This window comes from Aquila chrysaetos, chromosome 2, assembly GCF_900496995.4.
Source record: "Aquila chrysaetos chrysaetos chromosome 2, bAquChr1.4, whole genome shotgun sequence".
NCBI lineage: Eukaryota > Metazoa > Chordata > Aves > Accipitriformes > Accipitridae > Aquila > Aquila chrysaetos.
In genome coordinates this window covers 69,756,711-69,769,853 of record NC_044005.1, presented here as the reverse complement: position 1 = coordinate 69,769,853, position 13,143 = coordinate 69,756,711, and positions in this window count along the sequence as shown.

Sequence of the window (13,143 nt, the reverse complement as noted above, 5' to 3'; positions counted from 1 at the left end):
GAGATGCTATGCGTAGAGGAAAAAAAGGTTGATCCTGACTCACAAGAGAGCAGTTTATGCCCTGAAGCGTGAGGTTTGATTTCCCTTGTATCCGTTTGCTTAACTCACACAGTTGCAAATACTATTTATGCTTAAAAGAGTTTCTAATTCTCTCTTGGATCCTAATCAACAATCTGCCTCAATAACCTGAGTTACCAGGAAGTTCTCGGGGCTGAGCACACAGTGCGTGGAAGCTTTGTGCTTTGCTACTTTAGGGAAAGTTTTCCAGCCTTGGCCTAACACCCACTGCCCTGAGGATCAGACCTAACTGTCTAGATGAAAAATACCCAAGCTACCACTCCCTTCCCCTTGAGTCCTCCCTAACTGAAGCAGTTAATTCTTTCCCACCCCCCACTTGCAAAGCTATTTCTTTGGGTGGGTTTCTTTCACTGGCACAGGGCAGCAGCTCCCGCTTTCTATCCTTCTAGGAGGTTTGGACAGGTTCCTCTGTGCGTCTCACCTCAGTATGAGAGAGGTCTGCCTGCAGGCAGAGGATGCTGCCCGGCCGTGCTGCCTCCCACTGTTGCAAAGGAGAGGGCAGCGGTAGGCAGAAGAACAGGGCGGAGGAGAGGCTCACGGAAGGCAGCAGTGGTGCCAGCTTCTTTCTGCTCTTCCAGCATTTGCTCATGAAGTAGCTGGAGCTCTGCTTGGGCTACTCTGTGAAGACATGCAACGCCTGTGAGACTCCCTCTCCTTCCCATCTTACTCCAGATTTTCTGCTCTCCCAGGCAAGAATGCAAGCGACGCTTTCAAATCATCCTTTGATGACCCTGGATGACCTTGAGCATCATTGCGGAGTGATCCTGGCTCCATTACAGCAGAGCGATAATCCTCTCTGCACTCTCCCCATTGAGTGTGGGTTTCTTCTACATACACGACAAAGTGGTTATTTAAATGCAGCACATGGACTTTAAAAGCAATACCGGAAGGTAAAGGAGATCCAAAAAAGGCTTAACTGCTCCCCAGGGGACCTAAGTGCTTAAACCTACAGGTGTGACCCTGAGCCCCTAAACAGAGAGGTGCCTCCTAAACAAAGAGGTGCCCAAACTCGGTAGGTTTTCATCTCAAAGCTTCGCCTTTCCGACCTGAGGCTGTCATTGCTGCACAGGCGCGGACAAGCCGCAGTTTGGATGGTGGCAAGCAGACTGGTGCCTAAGGGTGTGCTTCGGAGACAGCTCCAAACAGCCCTCATGGGCACCGCTGCCATCCCGTCCTCACCTCTGGCTGTCTTTTCCCATCTCTCCCCGGCCGCTTGCCCCTCGGGCAGGCACTGGTGTTTGTTTGACCTTGCAGTAAGCCGGTTCGGGAGCTAAAGCGGCTGCGCGTTTCTTCGCAGGATTAGTTCTCTGCCAGCTTAACTTCCTGAACCGGCTGACCGGGAGGTCAGACGAGACCAGGACTGGTGCGAAGGGAGGAGTGGGAATGGGAAGCTGGGGACAGGGCAGAGCACCCCGGACTTGCGTGGACCCGCAGCCTCACGAGTCTGGCAATGAGGCACCTCCGCCCCAGCCTGGCACCCCACAAGAAGGTGCCGTGCCTGCCCGATGCTCCCCAGCGTGGAGGCTCACCAGCGTCTGCCGCGGGCAGAGCCGGCAGCACCTCTGCGTTTTAGCGAGGGCCAGTGCTGTGAGTCCGCGGGAGAGCGGCGGGTCGGTGGGGTGGGGAAGGGAGGAGTGGGGGGACGAGGGGGTCGGGCAGCGGGCTCAGGCTGCGAAGAAAAAGGGATGAGTCCGGTGGCTCGTCGCGGGCTGACGGCCGGGAAACTCGCGAGCCCCGCGAGCCCCTCTCGTGCGAGGCAGAGGCACCGGGCAAGTTGGGAGCGCAGCGAGGGCTGGGAGCAAGCAGCCTGTATGAGCAGCGAGGGGGGACATACGTATGTGTGTTTTCCTGGATAAGGCCCATTTCCCCTCGTGCTTTCACCGTACCTAATGTCACCCATGCCTCTGTTTCCATCAGCTTTCCCAGGATCTCGTCAGCTTTCACTCCAGCTATGGCAAACAGCAGAACAAAACCCAAATCGGAGCCTTTGTTTAGCAATGATCTCCACACAGGGGATACAGCCTGCCAAACACAGAGGTCTGAAACTGCCTGCAGTGTGTCGGTCTGTTTATCTAGCATGGCTCATGCTATTTTATTTGCCTAAGTGTCATTACCTGCATCCTGGGAGAGGTGGGAGGGATGCTTTCCGCGAGCTATACTGAATTTTCCTGAAACCACCAAGCAAAGAGAATGCCATTTCATGTCAAGAAACTGTTATTTCACCTACGCCTGTGTTATGTTGTATTCTTCAGACTACATTTTACATGCCTGGGGTGTATACGTGTGATCTACTGAAATCTCTCGCCATCTTCCATAATTTATGCTGCCCTTCAGTCTTAGCAGCGTGCATAAACTTCAGCGACACGTTGTCACTCCTCTCTAAATCATTGTGAAAAATCATCCGAGGAACAGCACCGGACCCGGGGCATTCTGCATTTTGCCTGCTCCGCTTTCTGGACCAGGCTCTGAGGTGGCAGGATGACACAGCAGAAGAAAAATCACAGCCAGCAAGGTGTGAAATAATGTCCCCCATAGTAAGAAATTAGAATGGATAATGTGTTAGCACGAACCTTGGCACGGCTGTTCAGCCTAGCAGTGTCGTCCCGGGGGTGGTGGAGTCAAGGAGAACCCAGCTTTCCTGAAGGCAAATGTTCCCCCTTCTCTTCAGGCAGCCTCACGATGAGCAAATAGATGTAATGGGAAGGTGTGAGGGTTAACCTTTAAGTCACCAGGGGTTTAGCATTTACCATTGTCACGCAGGACTGTACCGAGATTATTTGTTTCCTATCACTTAATCCATTTATAACGCAGTGTACTAATCCACAATTTGTCATTTGACCCATCGCTCTGCTATGAGGAGCTTTGTCAAAAGCATTTTGAAAACCCACTGACATTTCCCGCTTCCTTGATTTGCTGGGACTTTTTTGCAGGTTTGAGGGGAGAGAGCTGCAGCCCAGCTGGCCTGATCCTGCACGCCCAAATTAACCTCATCCATGGTTGCACACAGTGGGCATCCTTGGCCCTGGGGTCGGCATTACCTGCATTTATTTGTGACTCCTCATGTTTTGGAACAGGGAAATTCTTTAGTCTCGGGAAACACCCTTGTTTTTCAAAGTCGCATTGCACTCTTGCCAGTCGCTCTGTTCTGAAGTTTAGCTTTTGAACACTCCTGGATTCTTTTAACTTCATCAGCTTGGGTTTTCTCAACTTGCTCCAGTACCTCTTCTTCAGAAATGTTTATCTTCGTAATATCACACTCATCATTTCCATAAATTTCCAAATCCCCCACTACAGTGAAGACAAATGTAAATAATAAATTCAGCTTCTTGAAAATGTCTTAATCCTTGTTAATTGCGTCCTTAATTCCTTAATGACCCGGAGGGCCTACAGAGACACACATGCAGCTTTATTTATGTTTAGTTTATTTGAATAATTATGTATTGTTTATCTTAATATCTTTGGCTATTTGCTTCCTCTCCTCCCTCTGAATTACTATCTATTTACGGTTTACTTGTGACTTGTGCTGAGCTGGTTTGGGCAGAGTTTCTAACACGTCTGTGTGAAAGCTCCCCCAGTGTTGTCCTGGAGGCAACATCTCTGAAGTTCACAGCACCACGCTCTTCTTCCACTACAGCAACTCCTGCCTTGAAAGAGCCTTCAAGGCTCTGGAATTTCTTATAAAGGTTTCGCTTGCCTCGGTTCACTGTGATAATGCAGTACGATGTCATAATTCAGTGAGGCCTTTGATTTTTTAAATATTGTTATCATTAACAGCGATATTAGCCAGGAGAGCAGCTTTAACCTGAGGTTGTCAGATACTTTCCTCCTGTCAGCTGCTCATAAACTGCCCATAAAAAAACATTTTAACCATTGCAGATGGTTTCTTCCATGCTCAGTGACAAGCTCATCTATTAAAAATGTGGGGTTTTTGAGAAGAGGAGTGGGGATTTTCAGAAGGGAGGCGGGCTGGGAGGTGAGGGAGGAGGTTAGAGTGGGGCTGAATGAGGAGCTGGTGGGAAATACTGAGACTGCCTGACCCGAGGACCACAGCTGAAATAAAGCACCGGCGCCCACCAGCCTCTCTCGGCTGCCCGCGCGGGTGACTTAGAGCGTGCCCTCTTGGAGCTTGTGATTTGTACAAATGAGGCTCAGGATGAGATCGCAAACTTAATTTACATGTCTGATGTGAACTAGCATTGAGCCAAACCTGTAGAGATGCACGGCTAGTTCACTACCTTACCCAGACTCTGATTCCAAGCAACTTTCATTCTAACTCATCACTGAGAAGGTCGTGAGGGAAAAACCCTTTTGACTAAGTTATCTTTGCCTTCTTTGGTACAAAACGGATTAATTAAAAAGGAGAGAAAAATAATCTCTTCTTTTCTCTTGTCATGAGAACCACGTGTTATGTAAAGTAGAGAGAGAAAAGAAGTGAGTGCTGTAAGTAGTGGATTATTTTATGTACTTCATGGGAAAAAATTGGCCAGCTCATTTCAAAGCAAACTATGCCTATAGTACTTTAAAGGGAAGTAGGAGGAAATAATAATAATTATATCTGAATTGGCTTAGGGCTAAATTCTGTAGATGAATATGGGTGTGACTGGGCAAAATGTTGTCTTGATGTTACCCGAAGGAAAAATGAACCTATCAAACCCAGATTCAGTTGCAAAAAGTGTTATGTGTGTTATTGTATATCCATGTGAGGGTATTTGTTTTTTTTATTTTCTTAGCTGAGTATGCAAATTAGCATACTCCTTATTAGCCTTTGTAGGAGTATATTCATATGAAAAATTATGACAATTTAATTTCAGTATTTCAGTATTAAAGGTTCAAAATGGCCAATGTAAATGTTAGCAGCGAAAAGAAAAAATATGAATTAATGACTTGGGTATTTGTGGGTTTTGCTCTTAAGGAGTTGGGAAAGTGAGTAAGGACCAAGGAAGGGAAAGACCAGTAAGCTTATCTTTATCTATGGAGTTAGTGGTATCTTTAGGGCAGATGGGATTATGTTGTTGATCAAGGCCAATAGCCACGGTCCTAAAGAGTAATTAATAAGTAAGTTATTGAAAGGAGCTTATTATAGGAAAACTTTGATAAGTGCAACATTATAGACAGATCAAGGAAGGACTAAAGGATAAACAGAGTCCAGTCCTATGTGGTGGAAAAGAGAGCTCTGCTGCAGCTCTTAACTGCAGCAGTTCTGGTGTTACTGAGAAGCATTTTTTTTACAGCATCCAGAAACGTATGAGTTAAAAATTCTTTCTCAGCTGACAAGGGCTCAGCTAAACAGATCAAAAAGAGAAGGAAAACCAAAACACAAGCTCAGAAGTTGCCTTTGCCTTGTACCAGGAGTCAGAAAGTGTCAAAAGATGTGTCATATCTTAAAAGGCTAAATGAAAAGTTATAGTTCCTCAGTACATGAAGAAAGAAAAGCTTTATTGAAATAGTTTCTTTGTCGCATCCTATAAAAATATTATGAGGACAGCATGTATAAAAGAGTAGGAAAAACAGAGGTTACTGGAAATTCATGTAAAGGCGAGTTTCTCTGTTTTATAGCATAACGAGAGAAAGCCATCACTCCCAATACTAGTGTTTCTAATTAGCTGGGATTTTTTTTTTTTTGTTATAGTTTCTAGACTTTTCTGCTAAAATCCTATGGTGCTTCCTGAAAACAGACTGTTACGGACATTACCAGAGTAGTTGGATAACCCGTCCATCTTTCCTAACTCTGATCATCAAACAAGAATATTCTTATTCTCCAGAAATGCGTTGTTTGAAGTCAAGGGCCAAGGTTTTCTCTGATGGATTTTGACATAGCGTCCACAAGTGGTGACGTACCAGCGGCTGCTCCTTGCAAAGTGCCCTCCCCTGCCACGGGCTGCAGTTGTGGCTGCAGAGCTGAGGGGATGACCATCCACGCTGGGGCTGCCACTGCCCATTCTGGACTGGTTTTCTGTCAAGGCAGACCTTGAAAAAGGCTGAAGAAAACAGGTTGGCCCTGGCACGTGGCGGTCCCCGAGAATCCTCCTGCCAACTGCAAAAAGCTGAAGTTTCAGTAGTTCCAGCTGTTTCTGTTCCACTCGCTGAGCTGATTCCTGCTGGGTGCCGGGTCTGGATGAAAGTGGTTGATGGAGTTGGCCCGTATATCACTTCTGTAAATCCTGGAGATTTTCTTACCCTACTCCTTGCCCCGCTGGAAGTAGGGCTGAGGGAGCTGAATGAAACTACCTTCAGGGCTTTTCTGAGGGGAAACACGGAAAGATTTTCCACTGAGGCACAAGTTACAGTTGTGGGCTAGAACACCAACACACAAAGTTACCCTCAGTTGATTTGAAACTTAGTGAAACTTTGAATGTGTGGTAAACAAGAGAAGCGTGAACCATTTAATCCTAAATATCCCAGCTGAGTCTGAACCTTACTTCAAGAGGGGGTTTGGATGCTACTGTTGAGGCCAAATGTGCTGAAGAACTGTGGTATTCACCCTGAAAGTCGTGGTGAGATGAAAGCTGAGCAAAGCGAGGGGTACTCGGGTGCGTTTCTGAGCCTGTTCAGGGTTGCCCTAGCGCAGGTGAGAACGGCGTTCGTCTTTGTGCACGGTGTGGCAGGCTCTCCCCGGCCAGCAGCCTCTGCAGCCATGTTGCACCGTTAGAGCTGGGTGGATGAGAAGACTTAATGGTGTTTCTTAGAAAGAGACCAAGATTGCTACTAGAAGGACATGCAGAATTTGTAAGCTGCAGCAGCCTACGTTCAGACTGAAAGCAAGCACAGTAAAGATTTTGGGGAGTTAGGACATGGGTGTCCTCAAGAATCCCGGCTCAGATACAGAATAGATCCTTTTCCTGACCTATGACTGGGTTGAAAATGTTAAACAGAGAGAAATTCTGCCTTCAGTTAGGTAAATTCTGCCTTCAATTCTTCATGGCTTTTTGCATTGCTTACTCACTGATACCACTGCGAACTGGTCACAAGTCACTTCTGAAATGGGAATGATTTGTGCCATCCATGCACCAGGGAGATGACTTTGCAGCCCACTGGAGACCCTCTCCCATCGACTTCACTACGAGTTGTGTGACTGTAACTGCGACTGTCGCTGACCCCAGATACCCTGAAGAACACCATCGATTTATCCCATTGGCTGCTACGCTTTATTAGTTTCTGCAGTGAGACTAGAAAATGGGATAAGCGTCTATAAAGCTGTACCCAAAATATTGTGTTTCTCCTCTTTGTCTAAGCGCTGCAAGCTCTCCTTCTCTTCTTCTTCCCAGCCAAGGAAATACTGCAACAGTACACAACTGAAACCAGGTATTTCTGCTATTTTTATGCTACAGATAAGTACTCTGGGAATAATTGCTACATGTCCTTCTCCCAGCTGAAAACCAAGCAAAAGCAAACCTTAACCGTAATACTGGTAAATAACTAGCTATGATTTCTGTTAACAAAGGTTTTTTTCACACACAGTGGAGAAGCAGCAGACTGGGAGTGTTGTTAGCAATATATTGTCTTCTCACTATTGTTAGAGTGGCATATCATCACCTCATTTTATTTCTTCCATCTGTTTCATGACGGGTTTGCTATAACGCTACTTTGAGAATACTGTGATTGTTTGTTTGTACTGATATCAGAAATAAGTATAAAATGTTTTTGAAGGCACCATAAGGATGGAGAGTTTGATGGGATTACGGTAAAAGCAAGCAAGCTGCGAACAGAGACACAGACTGCTGCAAGATACAGAATCTGTGGAAGAAATTAGTTAGAAGTTATCAAGGGAGAAGGAGAAGAAAGATTTTCTTGTGACTAAGGCACTGGACTGATACTAAAGAGGTCTGGTCTTTGTTCCCAGATGCGTTATTGGATTCCTTTGCAACCTGTGACAAGTCACTTAATCTCTCATTGCCTCAGTTCTTTGCCAGTAAAATGGAAGTAAATAAAATTTCTTTACCTCACCGACCTACTTCAGAGATAAATCCATTCAAAAGTATGAAATGCTCAGCTGTGGAAGTGATGAGCACAGGGGAAAATGAGTAAATCAATGCATTCTAACTCTCTGCTTGTGATGAGTTTAGCGAGTCATTTCTCTGGCCAGTGAACCTGGTATGAAGACAAACACTGGCTTTCTCCTAGTCAGAGAAACATCAATGACCAGTGTTTTGTGTGAAGTCATAACAAGGTCTGAGATACTTTTAATGATAATATGTCAGTAAAGAAAAAAAAAAGATGAAACCCCCTTTTTTCTTATTACATCAAGGAAGAAAAGACCCAAGAGAGGGAATGATAGATGTCCTAACTGCATAAAATGAAAGCTTGAGTAGAGGAAACGTACAACTTTTCTATCACTGGGAAACTTTTAAAGATTAAAACATACATGAGCTTGACTTTTCACTGCCGGGTACCTTGCACAGTCAATTACATCCGCTAGTAGTGAGAATAAAATGCTTCCCATATAGCTGGTTGCATTTTATATTCCCCTTGCACCTGTATAAATGACCACACAAGGCTCTAGGCATGGAGAATCCATTTCCTATAGATTTCCAGCATACCACAACCTGAGGATGTTGCTTTATTCTTCAGTACCGTGTTTGTCACCAAAGCTACAGAGATATGATGTAAATGCTATCAGTGAATCACACCCAGAAAGCTTCCTAATCCTAGATAACTACTATGTGATGCTGTATGTGTTTGGAACTGATAAGAAAATCTTTTAAATTTCCTATTATCTTTGATTAGATATGGGTTTCAGTTTTGATGTAGTGTTAGGCACCTACTGTGAGGAACAAAGGAGGTGTCACAGATAACCGAGAGATAATTGTTTTAAAAAGTGAGATCCCTAAGAGAATAAAAAGCAGGTTGTTGAATTTCTTCTCATTTTATTGATTATCCTTTCACTACATTATCCATCTGCAGAAACATATGCTTTCAAAGGAGATAATCTTATCTCTGAGATGACTAACACGCATCTAAATTTTCCATTGTTACATACTAGTGACACATCTTTAAACCAGACCCTTCTCCTGAACGTGTCAAACACCAGTGGCACTGACTGGTTTTCCTTCAGGATGAGGACAAGCAGTTTTCTTTGAATCACTGTGTTCTTCCTTCATGGCTCACATGTGTTTGAAAATTATTTGCAGGCAGATGCTGACAATTTCCTGAAGAAACTTCATGGTTCATTACCTCCCTTTATGATAGCAGCAAAATAAATTGCTGTAAAGTCAGTTAATGTGATAGAAAATGTTCAAATTTCCAATAATAATAATAATAAAATCTCAATCCTGTTCTCTAAACTCTTCCAAAATACTTTCCAAATCACCTCCCCTTCTGCAGTTGCACACAGATACTGAGTATTACTTTGTGCTAAATAGAACAAAGGTTGCCTCTGCGATGCAAATACTGCTGGTTTATGATGCTGCTTAAAGAGATTCTTCAGGAAAAACAACGTGCATAATTTAGTGTGACTGCTGGATGAGCGGAGGAGAAACAAGGAATGGGGCTTGTTGCTACTGCTATGTGTTGCTTGCTAGGTCCCTAACATGAGTTGGAATTACAGTATACAACGGAATACTGCTTAAATACATGCTAACATTTTCCCTAGAGAGGGATGGACGTATATCACATAACAAGCATGTAGCTACTGTGTATATTCTGGTGATCATAAAATGAGCACAGGTGGTACAGTAAGCAAGAAAGAGCAGACAATCAGGCTTTTCCAAATTCCGGTGTCTTTGCCATACTCGATATTAGCAGTATTTGGAAGTAGCTGTGCTGGTTTATGTTTTGCTGAATGGCCTGGGGGCTAGGTTTCCAAAGAGGCTTTAACTGAGCTGACTCTCATGTTCGGAGGGAAATAGTAACAGGGGCGCTTTGGGGCACGCTCCTGCCAGTCAGGAGGGGGATTTTCTCCAGCGCTAAGCTTGTATTCTGGACCGCGTCGGCACAGCCCTTGTGTGTTATCACAGCTCATGGCTCTCAAAAGGGCAAAATGCAAGAAGGTGAACAAAACTAGGAAGCTGCAAATGGCAGGGGGGGGGGGGGGGCATTAACTGAAGTGGATTCTCTTGATAACATGGGAGATGCTGCACAAACAAAAGGGCGAAGGTGGGGTAGCCAAAGGTGACCTGACCCAAGACAGGAAAATGCTTTTGAAAAATCAGTGCTAAAGAGCTTGCATGAGAGTCAAACAGATGATATCCCTCTCTTTTGAATGATAAAGCGACAGATTCTGTAAGTAACCGTGGCTGCACCCAGGGCGGACGGGTGGTTATGACCTCCGTAATGTATGTTTGTGTCAATAAAGCATGCAGGTAGCAAATCATAATCTCATAGCAAGCAAATAATTCTAAAGAGGAGATTTGCATCCTAAAAGCACACCCTAAGCCAGAAGATAAGTCTTCCAAAGCCTGTATTTACCACATGTAGCACATGCTCAACTCTGGGTGATGTGATTTCACTTACAGTTGAAGCTAATACCACAGCTCAAACTCCAGGGGTATGCAGAGATGAGCAGTGTTTCAAAGTGTGTACCACTGGGCAGACTAACCATTTCAAATGGAAGAAAGAAATAGGGTTTCTGGGGACTGGATGAAACCAGGGCTTGTATCCTGTTTCTTATTTTTCCATTAAGCCTGCTCAGTAAGTAAAGGAATAGAATCGAAATGCAGACCTGTAAGTTCATCGCTGAGATGAAAGAAGACACTCAGCATGAAGGCACAAAGGCACAAGAAAGAAAGACAGGGAAGTAAAAGAGGAAGCAAAAGGCAAAACTTCAGTAGAAAAATCCAAAGCATCAGAATGGCTGATTTCAGCTTCAGAGAGTCGCCCTGAGCATACATTAAACTGGGTTCAGCTGCTCTATGTACCATCAAATATTTCATATTAATAATTAACAAGTCACTGGCTGTCAGAGCAAGATTCAAATGGATGGAAGGGGAGTTTGGGTCACCTTCCCTAGGACTGAGAGTCTTAATGAAGGGATAGCTTTACTGCACTGTTGAGGAATGATGATATACTAGGCAGAAGGATTAAGGGATATACATCTTGAAGGCTCCCTCCATGCTCACTCCCCCAAAGGAGAGTATTTCATTTCCTCTTTTTATTCTTCTCCTTGATACACTGCCAATGTGTACACGTAAAGGGCTTGATCTTGCCTGCATATGTGTGATGTACCCCAATGTACATCTCTGGAAAATTAGCTTGCATATATGCAAACTCAACAGTATAGGTGCTGTGTATCAGGGACATGACTGCATTCAATGGCTGTTATAAATCAGAGTGCTCGGTGTGTCTTTGCTGGACACATTCTCATTTATCAAGGTGATTTTTAAACCTGTGCCTAATTCCCATGCGTGAGAAATGGGAATTCACTGAAATCTCTTGCAATGCCTTGTTCTGGCTTTAGATTTTCTCCCCAACACTCCTGTTCACCTTCAAACCTACTTGAACATGAACATAAATGATAGACTACAAGGCACTGGGTTTATTGCCTTCCCATCGATCACTGATGGGCCATGCCATCACACGAACAGCTTGAAACGGCACAGTCAAACCCCAGGTTTTCCTTGTTACCCTCATGAAGTGGAGAACGAGTTCAAAGAGACACCAGGCGGCCTTCGCAGCCTTGGCTGCAGGACCACTAGTGACCACAGCTAAAGAGAATAGCCCTGCGGGAAGAAGCAAGCAGGATTTAAGAGAGAAACTGAGAAAACAATAGTCTCTTCAAGACCAACTGGAAATGTTTATGAAGTCAGGCTGCCATTTGCACCTCTGGCTTGGGATGAAAAATGAGCATGAAAGCTGTGCAGAATTACCTTTTTTCTAGTCCTACAGAAGGACAGACAGACACACTGACAAACTCTGAAAGCCCAGAAGAAAAAGTGGCACATTTCAAAGAGCTAATTACAATTTCTTTCCCTTGGAGATTAATCCACTGACTGTAATTAAGCTCCCTCTATTTTTGAGATCTTGGCAAGATCTAAGAAAAGCACGAGCGAGCGAGCGAGTGCCCTTGCTAGCCAAGCAGATTTTTTACTAAGCTCTATCAGCCCTAATTAATAGACCTTTGTGTAAGACCAACGAGAACTCAGATTTCCAATAGAGCTGAATCAGACGGCCTTGGCTACCTCTGCACACACAGTTTGTCAGGAGCCAGGCCACAGCCAGGATTTACACAATTCCGAGGATGAAAAGGAGGCGTAGGGGGGAGGCAGGATGAACAAGCTCCCCCCGCCCCAACTCCTTCTTCTCCTTTGCTGCTGCTTTGTTCTGTTTGTAATCTTACCAGATGGCTAAGGCAGCCTAGAGAAGAGATTGCCTGAAACAGGCAGGTGATGAGGCCAGCAGCAGGGACTCCGGCAGCGACTGAAGAAACTGATACAGCTCTCTAACCGTTGCTGCTAACAAAGTGCTTTGTTATTCTTCTTTTGCTCACGGCTATGCTGCATTTTGTGCCTTTCTGATGGCCAAGAAGGATGCTAGAAGCCAGATCCTCAGCTGGCACAAGTGAGGATAGCATCACTAACATCTCTAGAGCATGGCTGATCTGGACTAGCTGCAGGTTTAGCCCTTAATTTCTCTACAGCCCAGCTCTGCCCTTCTCCTTATGGCTTCTCCTGTGAGTATGTGGGCATGCTTCTCAGAGCAGGGAGGACCTAGCCCTTTCCCACAGCTGTACCTGGCAGACAACATGTTTTTCTTTCCACCCACACCAGGGTAACGCTACGGGCAAACAGTGGAGCAACAGAGACCAAACTGGGTCACGGAGAGCATTCAGAGATCCCCAGAAATCTCTAGAGAGAATATTGACTACGCCAACACCACCCTCAAGAGCAGGCTTGACTGTTTTCCATATTGCAAGTCTGTAAGCGCAGTCCCTGCCTGGGTTCAAGGCGCGCTCTGCAGCAGCTGCAGGGACCACGCTTGCCTGAGCTTGCTCTGCGGGCTAGGATGCTCCCAGGTGCATTCAAACAGGCCAAGGGCAAGCTATTTGCGAGGCAGCTGTATGGACTGAAAGTGGGTGGGATGTGGGGCAAAATATGCTCACAGTCACTCTGGGGCTTGTTTTCAAAGCCACCA